We start from the raw sequence: 23,521 nt of genomic DNA, 5'->3' as shown, positions 1-23,521 counted from the left end.
TCCCCAAACCCCAAAACTTTAATCTTAGACTGTCTACTATTGACCTCACCCCTTTCCTAAGAGGTCTGTAGGGAGCGTGCATAAGCGCACCGAAGTGCCTATCATCCCTGTCCTATTGTTCCTTTCTTTTTCTTATTCTTATCCATTTCATGTATTCATAACCATGTTTATATTTATACCTGTTATCTAATAATCACTTGACAAAATAAAATAAATAAATAGTGCCCCCAGATTGTTAGGGGCAATATGCAGACGCTGTAAACTGCTTAGACAGTGCTGTAAAGCACTGTGAAGCGGTACATACATTCTAGTGCTATTGCACATTTCTAAACTGCCCATCTCCCTTAAAAGAGGGACTCTGGAAAGTGTACAATAAAACATCAAAATGAGAATAGCTAATAGACTGATTATTTATTTTATTCAGAAGTCTTTTTCCCCTTCCTAGTATCGTGCCACAAATGCACAATCCCCCTTTTCCAGATCAACCAAGGGTTGATCCATTGATTGTGAAAGGAATTGACTGATTGGCTTGTTGCCCAAAACTGATGTCCTAAGCTGAGAGAGATGGACTGGTTCAAAACCATTCAGCTGGCTTTCATGCCTAAAATGGGACCAGAACTCATCATCTTCTGATTTTTCTAGCCTGGTGCCTTGATCATTGGACCAAGCTGGCTCTCTTCATTTGAAATTCTTTATTGTGCAAGATAATTGCTTTATATCACTATCCCTATTTCCCCTTTCCCCAGATCACTACTTTTCCTATAGAAAGGTATGATGGCATTGTTTTGAATAAGAATTGCTCCCGGAAGCCTCCCCTTAGATCAAGGTGGTGGGATTGCATAGCTCTTCTTTGTTTTTGGACACCATCACAAGTTTTTCCTACGTTCTACATCAGCCTTTTCCCATATTTTGGTGACTTTAAGATGAAAGGACTTGAATTCCAAGAATTCTTTGATAGGGAATTCTGGGAATTGAAGTGCATACATCTTAAAATTGCCACGTTCGAAAATAACACTGGATTTTGTCTTCCCCCCAATCAATGCACTTTCTTTCCTCTTTTTCCTACAGCTGAGTTGGTTTTTGGCAAAAAGAACTCATGCCTCACACTCCATGAACTGATCAGGATGTGTCAGATGGTTTGATTTGTTAGACTTTTTTTTTATACTGGGAAAAAAGTCTCCCTCAGGAACATGAAACCATATTCCTGCAGCATAATGCAGCTGTTTCGTGGAAGGGAATGAATACTCAAACCTTCTACAGCTGCTATCCTCCAGATGTGCAGGGGAGGTTATAGCCCCAACACATTTGGAAGGTAGCAGGTTGGATAGGATGATTTAACATTGCCGATGTCAGAAAGTCTAGCGGAGGCTACTCATCAGAATTGTTTGGGATGGTTATATCTTTTTCTGTGTATCTGCTCTTTTGTTTGTTTTTAACATTTATTTATTTGTCCTTGTGTAAGAAGAGGCTAGGTCAGGGGTGTCAAACTCAGTTTCATTGGGGACAGCATCAGGGTTGTGTTTGGCTTTGGGGATGGGGTAGGCATGGTCAAGGTGGGTGTGGCCAGCTTGACGTCACTCGTGTCTGGGGAGGGGTCTGTGGTGGCCCAAGTGTTCTGTCAGTGAAAACGAGCTCCAGAGCTCCATTTTCTGCTGCGACAGCCTCCTGCCGCCCTCTGCCAATGAAAATGAAGCTTGGGTGTGTGTGTGTGTGAGTGCAGCCCCCTGAGTTCCATTTTCACTGGCAGAGGGCAGCAGGAGGCCGTTGCAGCAGAAAACAGAGCCTAGGAGGGCCACCCTGGGCTCCATTTTTGCTGGTAGAGGCACCGTGGGCCAGTCTTTTGCTGTTTCTAGGGTGACCCTGCAAGCCAGATCTAAGCACCCCGTGGCCTGGATCCGCCCCCCTCCCCCAGGCCTTGAGTTTGACACGCCTAGGCTAGGTATGCAAAGTGCTCTTTTCAATCCAGACAGCTGTGTCAGTATTGGTAGAAATTTTGATTACCTTGCTGGAATTTTGTTTGGGACAATGTTTGCCAGCCTGCTTTATTTGCAATGTCCTCATGCAAGGTGATTACTTTTCTTACCTTCCCTAGTCAAAAAGAGCTGATGTGTGTGACTTTTTGGAAAACATACCATTACTGTGTACATTTAGTGAAGGTTCTCTGGCCTCTGGTGGCAAATTAGGATGGCTTTTAAAAGAAGCACATGCATACTTCCACAACCAAATATCATCAAATTCTTTGGTTAGAAACAGCAAACAAGCCAACACAGGTATCTGCACCTTCACCCAAGAAATTGAGAAGCTCAGACTTGTCAGAGGACAAGCTCCGAATTTGTTGAACCAAACTGGTTGAATTGGTCAAACCAAGAAGCTCAGAACTGAAGAACTTCTGTAGGACAGACAAGGAATAATGGGTGGAAACTGAACAAGGAGAGATTCAACCTGGAAATAAGGAGAAACTTTCTGACAGAACAATCAACCAATGGAACAGCTTTGCCTTCAGAAGTTGTGGGAGCGCCATCACTTGAGACCTTCAAGAAGAGATTGGACTGCCATCTGTCAGAAATGGTGTAGGGTCTCCCGCTTGGGCGGGGGGGGGGTTGGACTAGATGACCTACATGGTCCCTTCCAACTCTGATGATCTGTTATCTGTTAGGAGAAGTCTGTTTAGATCAGGGGTGTCACACTCAAGGCCCGTGGGCTGGATCCAGCTCACAGGGTGCTTAGATCTGGCCCGCGGTCAGATCTAACTGGTCCACGAAGCCTCTGCCAGAGAAAATGGAGTTCAGGCGGGCCACGTGCAGCTCTCCCAGCTTCCATTTTTAGCTGCAACAACAGCCTCCTGCAGCCCCCTGCCAGTGAAAATGGAGCTTGGGGGGAGGTGGTGCACTAGTGGGCTCCAAATTTCTGTCCCTAAGCCAGGTGGTTGTTCAGTGAATTTTGCCCCACCTTACGACTTTTCTTGCCACAGTTGTTAAGCGAATCACTGCAGTTGTTTAACTTAGTAATACAGTTGTTAAGTGAATCTGGCTTTTCCATTGTCTTTGCTTGTCAGAAGGCCACATCTGTCATAAATATGAACCAGTTGCCAAGCATCTGAATTTTGATCATGTGACCATGGGGTGGATGCTGCAGTGGTTGTAAGTGCGAAAAATGGTCATAAGTCACTTTTTTCAGTGCCCTTGTAACTTCAGTCATTAAATGAATGGCTGTAAGTCGAAGACTAGACTGTATAAAGAGAACGTGGATTAGGAAAAGATAAATATGGTTTTAAAACTGGAAGTAAACGTATTAATAGTGGGCAATATATTGATGATAGCACCCTAAGAACTAAAATTGGAAATGATTTCCCAGGTCTAGTAATAAAAATCAAGAAACACAGTACCAAATTGAACTAAGTTTGAATCCTTCCTCATAGAAATTACAGGCTCAAATTATCCTATCTGGGTTCACTGGAGAAGGTGGAAGAAAAGAGAAGAAGAGGATAGTCAGGAACAAAGTGAAGAGTCTCAGTTACAGTGGTGTTGAGTGCACTTTGGAAGACCTGACAAGGTGAGGGATAGATAGATCATTCTGGAGAAAAATCTATGTGGTAGCTAGGAGTCGAAAATGACTTGATGGCACATAATCAATCCAAATAATAGAATTTAACTTTGGAGCCTGTTAATCATCTTGTTGTTCTTCTCTGCATTCTTTCCAGTTCCTTAGCATCCTTATTACAGTATAATATGGTGCCTGGAACTGAGCACAAACTGCCCAGGTGCAATCTGACCCAGTACAGCATAAAATAATGCCATCATTTCTCATGGTCTTGACACTATTGTATACCTCTGTTGATGCAATCCAAACTTGCATTGATTCTTTTGGCAGCTGCAGTACATATTTTTTTCCCCCCTTGTTTTAATACCTTGGATTTTAGCTATATATCACACAGACCATGCTGTGAGCCAACGTTTGGGAAAAGATAATACTTTAAATCCTATTGAGTTTGGTCAGTTGCATTTCTGAGCCATTGGACTAAATGAATGAGCAATAAAAGAACTGAACGAAACAATGAAACCAACCAGCCTTATCATTTTGTAGATCTGAAGGTCACTGGGTTGGGGAAGGGGTTTCAAGATTGTCATTGCTTTATTGCCACCCCGCAACGTGGTCCTCCTACATACATCTGATGGATGGGTGTTTTTATTAGCAGACACCAACCAGAAAAAAGTTTGTCGACTCCTGTATTAATTAGGATGCAATATTTACCTATGGCAAAATAGAGGCTCTTATTAGCTCAAATCTTGGGCTTAACTAGCACCCTGATTTCCTAAGGAAGTCAGATGGCTGCTGCTGGGAAGCCTACCAACAGGGTGAGGTTAAGACTTCTTTTCACCTGGTCTTCCCCAGTCTACCTACTGCCCTTGAATATCGTGACATGGATGCCTATTCAAACAGATTAACAGAGTTGGAAGGGACCTGGTAGGTCATCTAGTCCAACCCCCACCCATCCATCCACCGAAGCAGGAGACCCTGCATCATTGCTAACAGATGGCTGTCCAGTCTCTTCTTGAAAGCTTCCAGGGACGAAGCTCCCACAACTTCTGAAGGCAAAAGCTGTTCCATGGGTTGATTGTTCTCACTGTCAGAAAATTTCTCCTTGTTTTTAGGTTGAATCTCTCCTTGATCAGTTTCCATCCATTATTCCTAGTCTGGCCTATTTTCTTAGGTGCCTTAGAAAATAGCTTGATCCCTTCCTCTCTGTGGCAGCCCCTCAAATATTGGATCACTGCTTTCCTGTCTCCCCTTTTTGTGTGCATTGCTCATGTCCCCATGACATTCTATTTGGCATCCAGACCCAAACTGAAGGAAGGAATGTCAACTCTACCAAGCTCTCCAGCAGGAAGGAAGAAATAGAGGAGCAATATTTTTTTGGGGGGGTGGGTGGGGGTTATTTTCCAAACCCAAGCTTGGTTTTGCAGGCAGCGCTATAGCCCAAGAGATGGGGGAGGTGGGAGGGAGAGCACGCCAGGGGAATGAATGCTCCTCTGGTTGTCCAGCCTACCTGGGTAATCAATGACCCTTAGTCTGCCCCTTGCCCTTGACTTTGTGTGGAATCATAGACTCCTGGCTGTTGTTGATCAAAGCACTCCTGGAGCTCTACATGCTGAATCAGGGCTCAGCAGGAGCTGGCAGTGAATGCCTTAACTCTTGCCTCACTTGAGCCAGCTGCTGTCTTCCTGGCAAGCAGAATGATAAATGAATATGTTGTTCCTAGCTTTCCTTGTGTTTGACAGAGACCCCTGAGCTGGGATTCCAATGAGGGCCCAGTCCAGGGGTGGGATTCAAATTTTTCAACAACCGGTTCTGTGGACGTGGCTTAGTTGGTGGATGTGGCTTGGTGGACTGGGTGGGCATGGCTTGTTGGTCATGTTATTGGCTGGGTGTGGCCAACTCAGTATCATTCACATGCACACATCTCTTCGCCTGGCCTCTCATGACTGTGGAGATGCTGCAACAGTCGTAAGTGTGAAAAACGGCCATAAGTCACTTTTTTCAGTGCCATTGTAACTTTAAATGGTCACTCCACACAAGCAAAGTACCAGCAAAGGAAGGGAAAAAAACTCCAGAGAAGTTCCAGAGACAGGAAGTCTATTCCTGCCAAGAATGTAATAAGGGTTAACGGAGAGGCAGTTTCTGTAAGCAACACCAGAATGTTTCCTTCCTGCCTTCCTTACAGGATTAGGCCAGTAATTTCTTCTTACAACCAGTTCTCCAAACTGCTTAGAATGTTAACAACCGGTTCTAGTGAATAGGTGCAAACTGGTAGAATCCCACCCCTGGTCCAGTCCCTTGATTCTCACCCAATGGTACACCAACCAAGGTTTTCAGTCCCTCGTCTTAAATTCTATAGCGCGGCCTTCCACAGCCTTCCTCCATAGCCAGAGTTCAATCCTGATGGGGCTCAAGGTTGATTCAGCCTTCTATCCTTCCAAAGTCGGTAAAATGAGGACCCAAATTGTTGGGGGCAATAGGCTGACATTGTAAACTGCACAGTAAGTGCTGTAAAGCACTATGGGGGTTATGTATGTATGTGGTGATTGGTCCCTGTTGTAACAGAGCACTCTAGAGCACCATTTGGAATAGCCCAATGGTGGAAAGTGAATTTCTGCAGTCCTAGAAATGGATAATTGTTATATATTTTTATATATATATAAGCCCTAGACCTATAATTTTTATATATATAAGCCCTAGCATGTAAATTATGTCTCATCATCCTTCATAAATTAGCTATACTTGTTTGGTCTCTGGGAATTCACTAGAGGCTCACCAATAGTTGTATATTCTCCACATATATATTATATGGTATTATCCACCAATACCATATTGGTGGTATTGACATTGGTGGAGAATATATACTGTATAATGGTATTGGTGGAGAATCTACGACCTTTGGTGAGCCTCTAAGTGAATTCCCAGAGACCAAACAAGCATAGCCAATTGTGAAGGATGATGGGACATAATTTACATGCTAGGACTGAATATTTTCCTCTCTCATACCATAGTGCTTAAGACATTTTACCATTCTCTTGCTCCATTCTCTATAACAGGGATTTCCAAATATGGCTTCTTTAAGACTTGTGGACTTCAACTCCCAGAGTTGAAGTCCACAAGTCTTAAAGGGCCAAGTTTGGAGATTCCTGCTTTATAACAACCTTTCATGAGAGGTCCGGATCATTATTTCCACAAGGCAGATGGAATACTAGGGGTTGAGAGAAAGTCAACAGTACAGACCCAGCTTGTCCACAACTAAGAAGTAAACCTTATTTGTTCAATGGTTCCTACTCTCAGATAAGCGTGGATTGGTTGAGTAGAAGCCTCTCTCTGTTTAGATTTACTGTAAGCCAAAGCATATAAACCATCCCAAGAGATATTTCTCTCTTGCGAAGTGCCTCTATGGATTTGTTCCAGAAAGCACCTTCTTCAAGGCTCAGAATGGGTACACGGTTCTCTTTAGAAGATAGGAAGAACGTGAGCCATTAAACATCTGGGTCTATTTTGTTCTTTGAGTTGTGGATCCAAAAGGGAAGCATATATGCCTCACAGAATAATGTGCATGTGTCTTGTTTATGGACCTTTCCCTATACAGCTATTCCTTGACTTACAACCATGTCAACCCTGAAGTTGACTGGACTGTGGCCATTTTCTTTTTTGTAGTTTCTCTACGGAAGTTTATCTTCTCACAGCTTCAGGGCTGACATAGCCTGGAGCGAAGGGGCCAGGGAGTCGGGGTATAGAGATAGCTGGGGTGTTGTAGCTTAAATAAAATTATTTCCCCTGGGAATCAAGGACATTGGTGCAGGTGTTCGAAAGGCGGAGACTGAGGTCACCTAGCAACTGGGCTGTATGATGATTGGACCATGTGACTGGAGACTCGGGGTGGGGGAGTGACAAAGTTTTACTTTTAATTGGGTGAAAAGCCGGTGGCAACTTAGAGAGGGTTTTCTACCAGGAAGGTGCCAATTTGATATGTCCTAGTAAAAATGTTCTTTGAGGAATTTATCTGCCTCAGAGTTCTTATTGAATGAGATGTATTACTTGGAACCTTGGCAACCATTTGTTTGGTGACTGGCGTCCCCATGGTCACATGATCAAAATTCAGATTCTTGGCAACTGGCTCGTATTTATGACGGTTGCAGTGTCCTGGGGTCATGTGATCCTCTTTTCTGAACTTCAGACAAGCAAAGTCAATGGGGAAGATTCACTTAACAACTGTGTTACTAACTTAACAACTGCAGGGATTCACTTAACGGTAGCAAAAAAGTTGTAAAATGGGGCAAAATTGACTTAACGACTGTATCGCTTAACGACACAAATTTGGGGCTCAATTGTGGTCATAAGTCAAGGACTACCTGTATACAGCACATCTGAACTATGGAACAAACCTCCCCTAGCAACAGCATTGTATTTCCTGCCTTCTTCCCATAAATTTTCTTTCCATTTCATCCTAAGCTCTTGGTGAGGCCGCTGCTCCAGATTTAAGCTTTGTGGCCCCAAGGTTACAACAATGCCCTGTTCCTTTTTCTAACCCCGTCATCTGCAGTGTGTGGTGTATAAAATTAGTTAGGCTTTGTCACCTATCACCTTGGTGGGAACACGGGGTGACTTCAGAGACCCAGGGACAGAGTTGGTATAGGCAGGATCTGAACTGGCAACAGGACAGCAGATTTCATAGCAGTGTAGTTTTCCACTGACAATTGAAGAGCAGCGCCAGGACTAAAAGTAGACCGGATGAGTCCTTAAGCTGTGAGAAGCCGCAGAGGCCCTGCTTAGCACCTGCTAAGGAAGAATAAGGCTGTGTGTCACAACTGAATTTGGCAGAAAGGCTGCCAAATATGCACAACAAACTCGTGATAGGCTGGGGAAGATCCTTCTTTGAACAGAAGGTGCAAATGCGTGCAGAAACAGCGCATATTTACATGAATGAGGGTCATGGGAACTAAACAGGAGGGCTTAACTTTGGGGACCTTCCAGGGTGAAATTATAATAAAATTGTAACACGTGGGGGATAAAAAAAAACTCTGAATGTTTGAGAGGTCCCAACACACTGAGCTCGTAAGCTGTAGTTTGCTTAGTTTATAATTGAATTCAGCACTGGTGGAGAGCACTTCAGCTCAACAGTGGGGAACAGCCCTTTCAAAGAAGTGAAATGCTGAATCTAGGACTTCTTCTGCTTCATGTGGCACAATCTGCCCTTAGGGAAGGTGGGCAGGCTCTAAATCTTAACAATAAAATCAGGGGAAAAGGCTCACAGTGTACTCTCTAGGGCCACTTTCACCAACAGGGACTTTCTAGATGCTTTGGGAACAGCTGTTCTAATCAATGTCTTTCGGACCACATCTCAAGCCATTTTGATATCCTGTAGCTCCAGGGTTTTTTCTGAGCTGTCAACGATGCTGTGGCTATGCCCCATTTCTGTTCACCCTAAATTCCAAATATCCGAATATTTGAATATCCAAAAAATACATATATTCGAAGGCGTGTCTATACCAACAAAGATCAGAATCTTTGGAAGCCATAGTATTCCCTAAGACACTCCATGGAAGCGAAAATTGGACTTTAAAGAAAGAATCAAAGAAGAGTATTGGTGGCTTTGAATTTTGGTGTTGGAGAAGACTCCTGAGGTTACCATGGGCATCCAAGTAAATAAACTGATGGATCAACAAACAAATCAACCCAGGTTCTCATTTGAAGCAGATAACAGAAAATCAGAGTTGGAAGGGACCTTGTAGGTCATCTATCCAACCCCCTGCCCAAGCAGGAGACCCTACACCATTTCTGACAGATGGGAGTCCAATCTCTTCTTGAAAGTCTCAAGTGATGAAGCTCCCACAACTTCTGAGGGCAAAGCTGTTCCATTGGTTGATTGTTCTCACTGTCAGAAAGTTTCTCCTTATTTCCAGGTTAAATCTCTCCTTGTTCAGTTTCTATCCATTATTCCTTGTCTGGCCTTCGGGTGTTTTAGAAAATAGCTTGATCCCCTTCCTCTCTGTGGCAGCCCCTGAAATATTGGAAGACTGCTATCCTGTCTCCCCCGGTCCTTCTCTTCACTAGACTATCCAAGCTCAGTTCCTGTAACCGTTCTTCATATGTTTTAGTCTCTAGTCCCCTAATCATCCTGGTTGCGCTTCTCTGTACTTTTTCTAGAGTCTCAACATCTTTTTTATAGTGTGGTAACCAAAACTGGATGCAGTACTCTAGGTGTGGTCTTACTAAGGCTTTACTAAGGCACATATTGACCAAGCTCAAATTATCCTATTTCAGGGCACATAACGGGAAGACTCATCTCTCTGAAAAAGTCTCTAATGCTGGAAAAGTTTGTAAGTCAAGCACCACCTAGAAGCCAGGGGTGGGATTCAAATTTTTTAACAGCCGGTTCTGTGGGCGTGGCTTGGGTGGTGGGCGTGGCTTGGTGGTCATGTGACTGGGTGGTCATGGCTTGGTGGTCATATTATTGGCTGGGTGTGGCCAACTCAACATCATTCACATCAAGGCACGCATCTCCTCGCCTGGCCTCTCATAACTGTGGGGATGTTGCAACAGTCGTAAGTGTGAAAAACGGTCATAAGTCACATTTTTCAGTGCCATTGTAACTTTGAATGGTCACTCCACACAAGCAAAGTACCAGCAAAGGAGTGGGAAAAAACTCCAGAGAAGTTCTTGAGACAAGAAGTCTAGTCCTGCCAAGAATGTAATAAGGGTTAATGGAGAGGCAGTTCCTGTAAGCAACACCAGAATGTTTCCTTCCTGCCTTCCTTACAGGACTAGGCCAGTAATTTCTTCTAACAACTGGTTCTCCGAACTGCTTAGAATGTTAACAACCGGTTCTAGAGAATAGGTGCAAACTGGTAGAATCCCACCCCTGCTAGAAGCACCCCCATTTGGCCTAGTGGTGGCTTTCCATCATAAGAATTCCTTCCAAGATTCTATATTTACCTCACATTAACAATAAAGATCTGTAATCTCAGCAATGTTGGCTTCTTTGAACTTGCTCAGTTGTGGATGGGTTGAGAGGTGGGGGAGAACAAACGAGGGGGTAAGAAATTAGCAGCTGTCATGAACACATTCAACTAGATTTCACTTTTTACGGAATTATAAGGCAACTGTGAGAGCCCAGGAAAAGTTGCTTTAAGGCAACCTTACTCAAACTTGACAGTTCCAAGATGTGTGGACTTCAAGTCCCAGAATTCCCCAGGCAGCATTTGCTGGGCGCTGAAGTCCGCACATCTTGAATTTGCTAAGTTTGAGGAACACTGCTTTAAGGTGTCCCTGACAGCTACCACATACGCTCCATGTGTTGCACGCACTCCAACTTATATTTAGCCTTTTGCATCTGAGGTGCTGCACAGCCCTAAAAATATCCCCCAGACAAGCTAAGTTCCTACATTATAGGAGGGGTGGGTGGAAGAAAGCCAGCAATGTTAAAGAGTCAGAAATATTAAGGCAGGGAAAAAGGAGATTTTGGCTCCTGTCCCTTACTCACATACAGACGAGGAAATATGAATTCTCTCCCCCGACCACCACCTCGAGTTTGAATAGAATAGACATGGGAGGAATAATTGGAGCTGCTCCTGTCAGAGTCAATTTTCTCTCCTCTTTCTCAGCAATTCGAACATAAATTATGTTGTAATGGACAGAGTGAATAATGTCAATCAGGACAGGGAAACATGTTCCTTGGGGAAATCACGGGCCTTCGGTGGGCTTTGGAGTGCGTAGGTGGGGAGCAATAGACGGGTTTCGCTGGACTGTTGAACTAATTGCAATTAGGCCAAGAGTGACTTACAACTTGCATTATGCTCCATCAAGGTTGCCACCCATCTGGGATATTTATGGTCAACAGGATAGTTGGAGAAGGGAATGAAATGGATGGAATTGCAGGCTGTTGTTTTTTTAATAAAACAACATAATGATATGAGCAGTTTGAAGGTGGGGGCCAGCTGCCTAGTAGTTTGGCCTTTGCTCAACGTGTTCAGTCTTGAAAGTGGATCTTGGCTCCTTCCTCAACAATTTGGATGCCTGCATAGCACTGTCACCATTCATTTGGTGATTGTTGAAAGTTATGACGGTGCTGAAAAAATGGACACGATTTTTTCACACTTACAACCGTTGCAGCATCCCCGTGGTCACGTGATCAAAATGAATGCACTTGGCAACTGGCAAGGACATGTGGTCCCCATTGGTTAACCTTCTCAGCGGGTTTTTAACAAGCAAAGTCGTGGAAAAGGAGGACTTTTCTGACCCAAATCTTGTTTCAAGGAAACAAACATGAAGCAGAGGTAACAGCGAAACCCTTTAATGATTCTTTATGAATTACGTTCCTTCCCAGTTAAAAGGCTGTTTCAAACTAATTGCCTCTGATAAGAACGAACCTTGACAAGATTGTGCAAGGCTGCCAAGAACACTAGATAAAGTTACTAAGAAATATTTCAAACACAAAGAGTCTCCAAATACCAACCAAGATACTTCGAACGTCCACAAGGCTTGAGTGCAAAAAACTTATTTCTTAAGGGAGGAGCCATTACCTTCCAGCCTTACTTCTGAGTCACCTGTACTGCTGCACTGCTCTTTCCTTCGAGCAGTCCTGCGCACACGCCCACTGGGCACAGGCTCCTCGGGGACCTCTTCATCACTGCTGCCAACCTCCACAATCTCCGAAGGCAGCATCCCACTCCCTGATGGTCCTGGCCCCATCCCTACATTACATGCAGGCCCCTCATCTGAGTCCTTGCTCTCCGAGACCTCAGTCGTCCACACCTGCTGCCAGCGAACCACAACAAGGCCAGATTTGCTTAACAACCGTATGATTCACTTAACAACTACAGTGATTCACTTAACAAGTGTGGCAAAAGTTCACAAAATGGGGCACAACTCACTTAACTGTCTTGCTTAGCAACATAAATTTTGGGCTCCATTAAGGTCATAAGGTGAGGACTACCTATATTTAGCCTAATTTTAAATTACAGGGCAGGGAAAACCAAATTTAGTTTTTATCCTGACCATTTCCCCCCCTGCTGGTCAAGCTCTCCACCCATGGCCCTTTCAGAGTCCTGTACTTACTGTGACTCATCAGCAAACCATACTCTGAAAGCAAAAAGACAACCAACCCCTAGATGGCAGCAGAGATACTGAAATCTCACAGCTCTTTGTTCCATTTAGTGGCTGTTTGTACATTTTGCAGCCCAGATATAATAAGCCTAACAATGGTATAATGGAAGCAGATTCCACCTGGCTGCACAAAAGTATGAAGCACACTGTTGTTTTCTAATATGTATGAAAACACGAAGCAGCAGAGATGCTTTCATATTCTTTTGCGACCCTATTCTTGCAAAGGGGGAGTTTGGTGCCTTCAGGCACAAATGTTTAGCAATTAATTGTGGCATTAACATGAGACTAAGCAATAACTATCTGCCACTACAGGTCTGGGATCTGCCTCCATCTGGGCATGCAATTAAAACTCTTTTTTTTTTTAAAGCTTTAAACCATTTATGTCAGTTTGTAACGCAATCCTTTTGGACTCACAGACATATTTGAAATTTTGTGAACATTATAAAGACTCTCATAGAATGGGACTTTTCCCATGGTGTGCCTAATTACCATGGCACAAAAGTCCCCTGGGAGCATTATTTTTCAACTGTGGCTATGAGGCTGCTTGCATTGTTATCTCCAGCCCATAAATGAGGTGGACTTGTGAGCTCCAGCAGGGTTAAAATAGTGTTTACTATTTTAACTATTATAAAATTACTATTAAAATATTATTAAAAATTACCATTAAAAATTACTGTTTTAGTGCCTCGAGCCATGGTGTCCATCAGGAGCCACAAGAGCTGTGGTGGCACAATGGTTAGAATGCAGTATTGCAGGCTAATTTTGCCGACTGCTAGCAGTTCAGTTCTCACCAGCTCAAGTTTGACTCAGTCTTCCCTCCTTCTGAGGTGAGTAAAATGAGGACCCAGATTGTTGAGGGCAAAATGCTGCCTCCGTAAACTGCTTAGAGAGGGTTGTAGAGCACTGTGTACTGGTATATAAGTCTAAGTGCTATTGCTATTGTTATTGACTCTGTTATGCATCAGCACCTGTTCTGTTGGATGCAAAGTCAGGCGACTAGTACCAAGTGGGAATAGGGCACTTCTCTTGGCACACTCTCCACTCCAGTTCCTGACCAGCTGCCTCTGCCAGCTGTTCAGAGAGCCAAGTTACACATTTATCCCAGGCTGTCTGGAAGTTGCATTGCAAATTCCCAATACTGGAAAGCTGTAAGTGTCTGGATGAGCAGAAACAGACTGAGATTTAATCTTAGCAAGATGGAGAGACTGTGGATTCAGAGCCCATCTGACTCTGGGATTACACCAGTTTTAAATTCTGGATGGACTTGTTACCTCAGATAGAAGTACTGGTGCTCCTGCTGCCAAAGCATGCAGAAGCTCTATCAAGTTTGATATTCATTCATTCATTCATTCATTCATTCATTCATTCATTCATTCATTCATTCATATCCTGCCTTTATTATTTTTGTAAATAGTTCAAGGCAGTGGAGATACCTAATACAGGTAGTCCTTGACTACAACTGTTTGTTTAGTGACCATTCAAAGTTATAACAACATTGAAAAAAGTACATTATGAATTTCGCACTTGTGACCATTGCAGCATCTCCCAGGTCACGTGATCAAAATTCAGACATTTGGCAACTGACTCACATTTATGACGATTGCAAGTCAAAGATTACCTATATCTCACATAAGATAACACAGGAACCTCTGGATGCAGTTCAAGGTATTGGTTATAAATCATCAATTAAAATCTCATATGGCTTAGGATCTCCGTATAGGACAGTAGTCAACAACCAGTGAGCCAGGGACAACTGGTGGTCCGCAAGAAAATTTTGGTGGTCCGCAGAGAAATGTCACCCCCAAAGCATCCCCCAAAGCAATTAATCCAGGCTGTGCGGAAACACAAGGCTGCTCCGCCCACATGGCCCATGGGAACACAAGGCTTGCGTCATTTGCATTGCGAACAACACGAGGTAGTGAGGGGAGGGGGGGAAAGGGTGGAGGGGAGGAACTTGCCCCACTTGCCCCACATGCCTTGCCTGGTCACCCAGCTGCTTTTTACCACTTCTTTCTTCTTCTGCTTTTGGCTACATGCAAGGAAAGCAGCAAAAGTCTTTCTTTCTCTCCCCCAAACTCTGCCAGAAATGAATCTTTGGGATCCTGCAAGGCATCCTGCTCCAAGAGGCTGCACCGGCACAACAAATCTCACAAAGACTCATTTCTGGTGGAGTTTGGGGGAGAGAAAGAAAGACTTCTGCTGCTTTCCTTGCATGAAGCCAAAAGTCTCTCTCTCTCTCTCTCCCTCTCCCCCTGAGAACAGAACTGGAGACGGTATCCTGCGATCCCAAATAAAGAATGATCGATTGGTAGGAAAATGGGGTGGGGAATTGTCCCGCAGACTGTTTTGGGGATTTTCCCAGGGTCTCTGGTCCATGGGATTTAAAATTATGATTTTGGTAGTCCCTGAGGTCCAAAAGGTTGGCGACCCCTGCTATAGGAGATACAGCTTCCTCCAAACATGACCTGCCTGCCAGAGGCATGTCTGCAGGGGAAGTTTGCTGAGGATCTCTGTGAAATACAGCAAGAGGTGACCCTTTTCAGCAGGAGCTCCTTTCCCATGTAAATCTCTTCTTCCAGATGAAGGATCTGGTAGGATCTGGCAGAGGTATAAGATCTCTGCACCCTCAGTCCTGGTGTTCAGACAGCTTTGACAACACACCTTCAGAGACTGACATGTGAGTAGTTAAAGAGATGCTTGAGATTTGATAAAAGGCACCAATGATATATGGTGCTAAGTTTAATGATCACAGGATGATGATTTACTACGCTCAAATTAGGTTATTATAGTTTGGTTGACTGATTTGGTTTGGGATGATTGAATACGATTATTAACACTGTATTTATATTTTGCTGCTCACGTATCGTGAAAAGGAATGGAAGAATTGAAAGAAACAAAGCATTGTGATGATTGCTCGCTGCCCAGAGTCACTTTGTCTGAGATGGGCAGCTGTAGAAATTAAATAGATGAACAAATAAAATAAATATAACGAAGTCCACATGCGGCCCTTGGTTTCATTTCACATGGCACTCGGCCGAATTTCAAACATCCTTTGCAAATCACTGGTGGAGATATCTAATTGTTGTTAATTGTGTTTTTTTTTTCCCCTGATGGCCAGCTGGATAAGCAAGAAAAGGGGGAAGACAGGGAGAAGGTTGCATCTAATAGACAAATAATGGTGCTTTTTTTTTTTTTTAACCAAACATCATCCTTGGTTTATTTAAATTGAACGAAGGAATGCTTCGCATTTACTGAAAGTGGCCCCAGAGGCAGAAGCACTTATAAGAGTCTGAAAGATGATTATCCACAATGATGGCCTGGAGAATCATTGTGGCCTTGAGTGGCTACCAGACAGCCACATATCGCAGGAAGAATACTTTCACAGTATGGCACTGATCAAGCGTAAGCACATCAATAGCTAAAACCTGGTCTCAGCATCCATTTGCATGCGCTGTTTTGAGACAATGTACATTGGTGGTGGGAACAGATCTGCAAGTTAAACTTCAATTTCCCAATGTACCTTTATAGTAGTCTTAGATTTATCTTGTGGTCTCTTATTCAAGAACCAACCAGGTCCAATCCTGCTTAGTATTCAACACCAGCCAAAGTTGAAAAAACATTTAACTTTAATGTTTCTTCTGGTTCCTTTCCTATATGAAAGTCGAAGTGTAGGTACAAACTTGACTGCGGAAAATACGACTTCAGCAACAGAGTGGTCAATGTTTGGAATACTCTACCTGACTCTGTGGTTTCTTCCCCAAACCCCAAAAACTTTAACCTTAGACTGTCTACTATTGACCTCACCCTCTTCCTAAGAGGCCTGTAGGCCGTCCATAAGCGCACCAATCATGCCTACAGTCCCTGTCCTATTGTTTTTTATTTTCTTATATGTATCTGTCTCATGTATTCAAAACTATATTTATTCTTATACCTGTATCTTGTAAGTGATTGACAAATCAAATAAATACTAAAATAGCTTTATAGTAGTCTTAGATTTATATTGTGGTCTCTCGTTCAAGAACCAACCATCCAATCCTGCTTAGTGTTCAACACCAGCCAAAGTTGGATAAACATTTAACTGTAATGTTTCCTCTGGTTCCTTTCCTATATGAAAATCGAAGTGTAGGTACAAAGAGTTCTTACGTCTCAGTCATCCAGGTCATAGTTCTCCCAAAGGAGCTTTTTGCAAGAGGCAACCGGACTTTTGGTTTTTCTTCGAAGAGGTTTCTGTTCTCTTTGAAGAGAAGAAAAACATCTTCAAAAAAGACTCCCCCCCCCCCAAAAAACAAAACCAAGGAAGTCCAATTGCCTCTTGAAAAAGCACCTTTGGGACAAGGAGTTCTTGCCCTAAATTAATCAGTGGGGCACTGGACGGGGGTGGAGAAAGGAAACCACGCTTTCCTATATGATGTCCTGATTCAACATTGTATTATGTGATCTTTGGATAGACCATGATTTGTTTAGGACAAAAGTGGTTGCTTTTTGGGGTGCCCTTTTAAGTCCGTTTTGGCCTCTGGTGACTCCCTGGACCCTGTAGTTTTTTTGGCAAGATTTCGGAAGTGACTTGCCCTTCCCTCCTCCTCCTCCTCCTCCTCCTCCTTTGGGTTTGTCCAAAGTCACCCAAGTGGCTTCTTGCCTAAGGCGCGCTAAACCCCATTCCACGTTTTCCAAAGCAGACCACCCAAGTGGCTTGAGGTGAGGTCACCGTAACCACGCCAAACAGCAGACACCGCTCCGTTTAGCAAGACGGACGGACTCCCCGACCGAGCCTCAAAACAACAATGCGGGGAGAGGCGTGGCTTCGGAAGGCAGCTGCAAGCGGCACCTCGGGCGCTTCCCCAGCAAGACACCGTCGCCGCGCCGCTCACGGGCAGTCCGGCGCGGCAGAGCTGTCCGCCCGCTCGGCCGGCTGTCAATCATTCTTCCCTCCCAACCACTCACTCACCCACCCACCCACCTCGCGACAGGACAGGCAGGCTGGAAGTCCCGCGCGCTCGCGGGTCCAACTCCGGGCACCTGGCCGCGCGCGTCTCCGCGCGCCGTGTCGGACAGCTCCTGGACGCCCGGCGCCGCGCGCTACTTGGACACTTTCCCGAGCCCTCTCTCCGCCTTCCCACCCCGGGCGCGCCGTCGCCCCCAAGAAGAAACGCCGCTTCCCCTTCCTCGCTCCGCTGATTGCGGGATATTCTCGCAGGCGATCGCGCGCACGCTCACTCACTCACACACACACACACACACACACACATACCGCACACACACACACACACACACACACACACACACACACACACACCTTCCTCTCTCTCTCTCTCCCTCTCTCTCTCATGCACGCACAGGCCCCTCCTCTACTTCATCACCAAAGCCCTCTTTCTTCGGAGAAAGCAGCAACAGCCGCCCAAGCGAGCGGGCGGGGGTGGCGGGCGGCGACGGACTGAGCCGCCCTCCTCTTCCTCCTCCTCCCCTCCCTCCCCTCCCCTCCCCTCCCTTGCCTTGCCTTTCCCGGCACCGCCCCACCTCGCTAGCCTCTAACCCCGCGCCCATCTGCCTCTCGGAGCGATCCCAGCCCGGACCTGCCGCCCCTCCTCCCTCCCTCCCTCCCTCCCTTTCCCCGCTGCCTGGTGGCGAGATCTCGTCCTCCTTCCGGCTGGGATCCCTTCCTCGCCTAGACGGCTGTCCCCTCTTACGTCGCTCCCGCAGCCTTTCCCGGGCGGCTCTTCCTAGCCTGGGCTTTGCCCCCGGGATGCCTCCGCTTTGGGGAAAGCCTCGCTGACCTGCAGCTCTGCCCAGCCCGGGCGCAGCCGCCTCTGGGGACGCCGACAAGGCGCCTCCCGCTCGCCTGGAAGATCCGGCACCTTGGACAGCGCCCCAGGTAGGGATCCCTCGTTTTCTGGCCTACCGTGGGAAGGAGCGGCGAGCGGCGCCAGAAAAAAAAAAAAAGCCTTTTGTCTGATTCCATCGCTTCGCCCTTTTGGTGGGACAGGAAAATTCGTAGCGCCGGGAGGGCGACCTGGGAAAAAGCTATTCCGGGTCAATAAATGGAGAGGGGATTGGGGCAACCCGGGGGGCATTGGGATGTGGGAAGGGTGACGGGACCACTGTAGCGTGCGACTCTAGCAGGGTATCCATCAGCGAGGTTCGCTCTGTGGCAAAGTGCCAACGCTATCCCTCGTGTCCAGGGCAGCAATTTACAGAGCGGGTGCTTTGCAGCAAGCCTTGGATTTACGCCTGGTGCCAACCGGGTTGATTTAATGCCTTGTCCCCAGAGCCAGGCCAGGGAGACAGCTCAATCCGGAACGAGGAGGAAGTCGGAGAGCTCTCGTTCTGTGCGTTTCCAGTGTCCTGAAGGCACTCGAGAGAAGGGAGGGCTAAAGAGGCACATTTTAAGCAAAGAGCCAGGCTCAGCTGACATCTAGGCCTTGCAACTTCCCATGTGCCATCTTGCCCCTTCTGATACTTAGACCTTCCACCCCCCTCCTCCTGTTTGGGGCACCAGCTTTGGCTCCCAGATGGCATGCTTGCCCAGCCAACTAGCATCCCAGAAAACTCACCTCTCCCCCTTTTAAAGCATGACCTTCCCCCCTCTCGTCACTAAACTTTTCCTAAGGCTTGGGTGAACATTCTGCCATAGGACAGTTTCTTAACTCCCCTCTTTCTGTCTCTCATCCAGGTAGGGCAGGCATCTGTGGGAATAGGGATGTGGTTCCATAGGCAGGGGAGTTTGCCTGCCTGCAAAAGCTCACCTGTAATTCCTTTGGACTTCTGGGATTCCACCACCCATACCCTGTATGGGGATGACCCCATCCGAAATCATGACCTCACCATGCCAGCTTTCTCCCTTGACCACCGCGGGCAACAGTTCTCCCCCGATTCAGTGGATGCTTAGGAAATTGGGTTAATGTGCACCTCAAGCCCTTGAGGCAGCTGCAAGCATGCCTCCAGGCAATGAATAGTCTGTCTTCAGCAGTGTGGAGCGAGGATTTGCTCAGGGGTAGCTGCAGCCTAAATCTAAATGTAACATAAAGAGAGGTGGCAAGCCCCCAGGCCCTCAGCTCCACGGAGGCGGTGGACGTCCAGCTGGGGGACCCACTCTGGCCAGGAGCTGATGACGGATGCCAAAAGGTTCTAAACCCGCTTTTATGCAGCAGGGATGGAACAGGAAGGTAAATACAGTATACAGGCACCGGTAGCAGGTGAAGATCAAAAGCAATCTCAAAGATGAGCAGGTTTTTCAGGGCATACAGGTAGTCCTCAACAATTCAGCCCCAAATTTATGCTGCTAGGGGAGACATTTGTTACGGGAGTTTTGTCCCATTGTACGACTTTTCTTGCCACGTTTTGTTATCTGAATCCTTGCAGTTGTTAAATGAGTAACACCGTTGTTAAGTGAATCTGGTTTCCCCCGTTGACTTTGCTTGTGAGAAGGTCACAAAAGGGGATCCCATGACCAACCTCCCCAGGATTCTGCAACCGTCATAAATGTGAGTCAGTTGTCAAGCATCTGAATATAAATCACGCGACCCCCCCCCCCGGGGATGCTGCAATGGTCGTAAGTGTGAAAAATGGTCACAAGTCACTGTTTTCAGTGCCAGGGTAACTTAAAACGGTCACAAATGAACTTGTTGTAAGTTGGGAACTCCCTGTGTTCTTTTAAAAATCTCTTCACTGGGATCAGGAACCATATTTCCAATACGACACGCGCTCATGCCTATGTCTACACACAGGGGTCTCATCCTAGCTAACTAGCTCTAATGAACGTCCTACAATGACCCCAGTTCCGAAATCCACATCCACATGGTATTTGCACGCCTGCACATGGAAAGTCCTAAGCGTTTGGGCAAGATTGACACCTTCTGTGTTCCCTGGGAAGCCAAAGCCTCGAAGTTTTCCTTACTAGTGTACCCTTCGCTCAGGGGGTGAGGTTGCTGGTCTCCATTCTAACATGGAGCTTTAGATGCCCCCATAGGCAGAGGGGAAGTCTACCTTTCTGCACTCAGCTGTCCAGCTTTAAAAACAAACAAACGAACAAACTAGCCACAGGCAGGGGCATTTCTTTGTTGATTTGTTTTAAAGGTTTTTTTTTCTTTCTTTCATGTAAAGAGGTCTGCAGTGTCACATAGCAGGTGACGACTGAAAAGTCCAGCTTCTGTTTGCTGCGCTTTGAGCAGTAACTGAGAAAGAGGATCATGTTGCGAGAAACAAAATACCGCGTGGAAAGTATGGCCAAGTGCATGCCATTTTGGAAGAGAACTCTGTGAATCAGGGGGTTTGGGCTGCAGCCCAGTCGGCCTGCATGCACACCCACGTTTCTTCCTTCCTTAATGCCGCTTTGTGTACAAATATGGGCTTGTTTACAAATTGCATATGATGAAATGGAGCCTAATCCACCGAACCGTATGCTGCAACACATTTCTTAGACTTTAAAGTACCACAATGCTCTTTTGATTTTGTTGTGATAGAGTGGCCCGGCTCTCTCTCTCCCTCTCCCTCTCTCTATCCCTCTCCTTCCCTACCTCTCTCTCTCTCTCTCTCTCCCCCTCCCTCTCTCCCTCCCCTTCCCTCCCTCTCTCTCTCTCTCTCCCTCCCTCTCTCTCTCTCTCCCTCCTTCTCTCTCCCTCCCTCCCCTTCCCTCTCTCTCCCTCCCCCTCTCCGTCTCCCTCCCCCTCTCTCTTTCCCCTCCCTCTCTCTCCTACCCCCTCCCTCCCTCCCCTTCCCTCTCTCTCCCTCTCCTCTCTCCTCCCTCTCCCTCTCTCCCTCCCTCTCCTTCCCTCCTCTCCCTCCCTCTCTCCCCCTCCCTCTCTCTCCTCTCTCCCTCTCTCCCTCCCCCTCTCTCTAAATGGCTGTGCCTACTCAGAGGTGAAGGAATAAATAATAAAGTGCATGATGTGAATATAAACCTCATGAAGATTTGCCTTACTGGTGCAAGCCTCACGTTGGAAGGATGAGAGGGCAGGATTACAGCAAAGCCTGAACTTTACTCAGGTGAATTGTCTACAACAAAAGGGGCCCAGGGTGGCCACTAGAGTGTGGCAAGTAATAGAGAGTAAAAAAAGAAAGAAAGAAAGAAAGAAGACTTGGCTTTCTCCGTGTCTCTTTTTAAATAACAATGCATCGAGGCTTATTCCCAAGGTAATGCATTTAGCATCGAAGTAGCAGGGAGGAAAGATACATTTCTATTCCTATCAGCATGATGGTGCCATAATTTTAAATGACTTTAAAATGCAAAACCGCATATGGCACGACTGAGGAGTTGCCTTTTGCTGGTTTGTGTAGAAGCCGTTGCAAAATATTGGCTGGCGGCAGAGGAAAACTGAGCTGTGTGCTTTGTACACTGAAGTTGTACATCAAAGCCTTTTATCTTGCAGACTCCAGCAACTCCATTAAGCTCCAGCTCCTTTGCCACCCTGCTGGCCCAGCAGACTAGTGCTCATCGGTGCGTGAGATCCAAGCCAAGGAGGCCCTGTGTTCAAATCTCTTCCCGACTGCAAGCAAATCCGATGGGTTTTAGGCAAATAAACTCACTTCTCAGTTTCACTTTGGTAAAATGGGGATCACAACGACAACTACAAGTACAACCACTTTATGGTGATGAATTAAAGTGCAAGTAGTCCCCGACTTACGACCACAATTGAGGGCCAGAATTTCTATTGTAAAGCAAGGCAGTTGTTAAGTGAGGTTTTACAACCTTTTCTGCCACCATTGTTGTTAAGCCAATCACTGCAGTTGTTAAGTGAATCCCATTGTTAAGTGAGTATGGCTCTTCCTCCTTGACTTTGCTTGTTGGATGCCGTCTGGGAAGGTACCAAGTGGAGATCACATGACTCCAGGATGCCACACGTATCTACATGCCACTTGCCGAGCATCTGAATTGTGATCACATGACCACGGAGAGGCTGTGACGGTCATAATGCGAGGATGAGTTGCAAGTCACTTTTTTAAAGTGCCACTGTAACTTCAAACAGTCACTAACTGAAAGGTTGTAAGTTGAAGACTAGCTGTGGATATATTTGGTCTGAAAGCCACCTCAACAAACTTTTGGATGATATAAGTATCCAAAGTCCGTGGACATGTCTGCATCCATCCAACCGGCATTCCTCAGATGTTGCAGACCTGAACTTTCCTGCAATCCCTGAGAACTCGGGTTAGCTATCCCTGATAGAAATGGATAAATAAATTGATGTCAATAAGCAGATAACAATGTCAAGATAGAATTCTTTGCAATACTGGCGAATATCTGTAGCTTGGGTGTAGGATGAGGGTGAAGGTTCGTTCCCAGAGATTGTGGGTTGGCTTCAGAACGTTTCATTACCAGGCCAGGTAACATCTTCAGCGGAGTTGAGGGCATTTCAGTCGGTGTTCCTCTGTTTATAAGGGCTTCAGGTATGGGGGTGTCAAGTGATGGCCTTGTGAAAGATGACCCATCACAACACCTGTCACAACACGTGACACCCTTACACCTGAAGCCCTTATAAACAGAACACTGACACTGACATGCCCTCAACTCCACTGAAGATGTTACTTAGCCAGGTAACGAAATGTTCAGAAACCAACCCACAAGCTCGGAGAATGAACATTTATCCTCATAGAATTCTTTGAAAGGTCCATGAACGACTAGGGATTATAAGATGCCCTAACTCCGTGATGGCGAATCTATGGCCCACATGCCACAAGTGGCACACAGAGCCATTTGTGCCAGTACGCGAGCTGCAGGCAAACTTACCTCACTGCGCATGCACACGCCTCCCAGCTGATTTTCAGCCCATTTGAGGCCTATTTCCAGAAATACCAGAAGTGATGAAACAGGCCTATTTTTCGGCCTGCAAAGGCTGCAGAAGCTTTCCTCAAGCCTCTGGGAGGCCGAAAAAGGCCTCAAATG

General features: G+C 45.9%; 1 protein-coding gene across 3 annotated transcripts in view; it reads left to right on the top strand.

Moving 5' to 3' along the window:
* Nucleotides 1-23,521, top strand: part of GABBR1 (gamma-aminobutyric acid type B receptor subunit 1) — a 212,922-nt gene that overhangs the window by 10,908 nt on the left and 178,493 nt on the right. Inside the window, exon 1 of one of the 3 annotated variants that reach the window (XM_087923437.1) lies at nucleotides 18,125-18,517. The exons of 1 other annotated variant lie outside the window; for it this stretch is intronic. The gene's annotated coding sequence lies outside the window, so the exon portion shown is untranslated. Of the gene's footprint in view, nucleotides 1-18,124; nucleotides 18,518-23,521 lie in introns of those variants that run through there. One more of the 3 variants, XM_087923439.1, reaches the window with a different exon arrangement.

Source organism: Pseudonaja textilis, chromosome 2 (genome assembly GCF_049901715.1).
Source record: "Pseudonaja textilis isolate UNSWEBS1 chromosome 2, rPseTex1.2, whole genome shotgun sequence".
Classification (NCBI taxonomy): Eukaryota; Metazoa; Chordata; class Lepidosauria; order Squamata; family Elapidae; genus Pseudonaja; species Pseudonaja textilis.
This window is presented reverse-complemented; position numbering and strand designations above follow the sequence as displayed.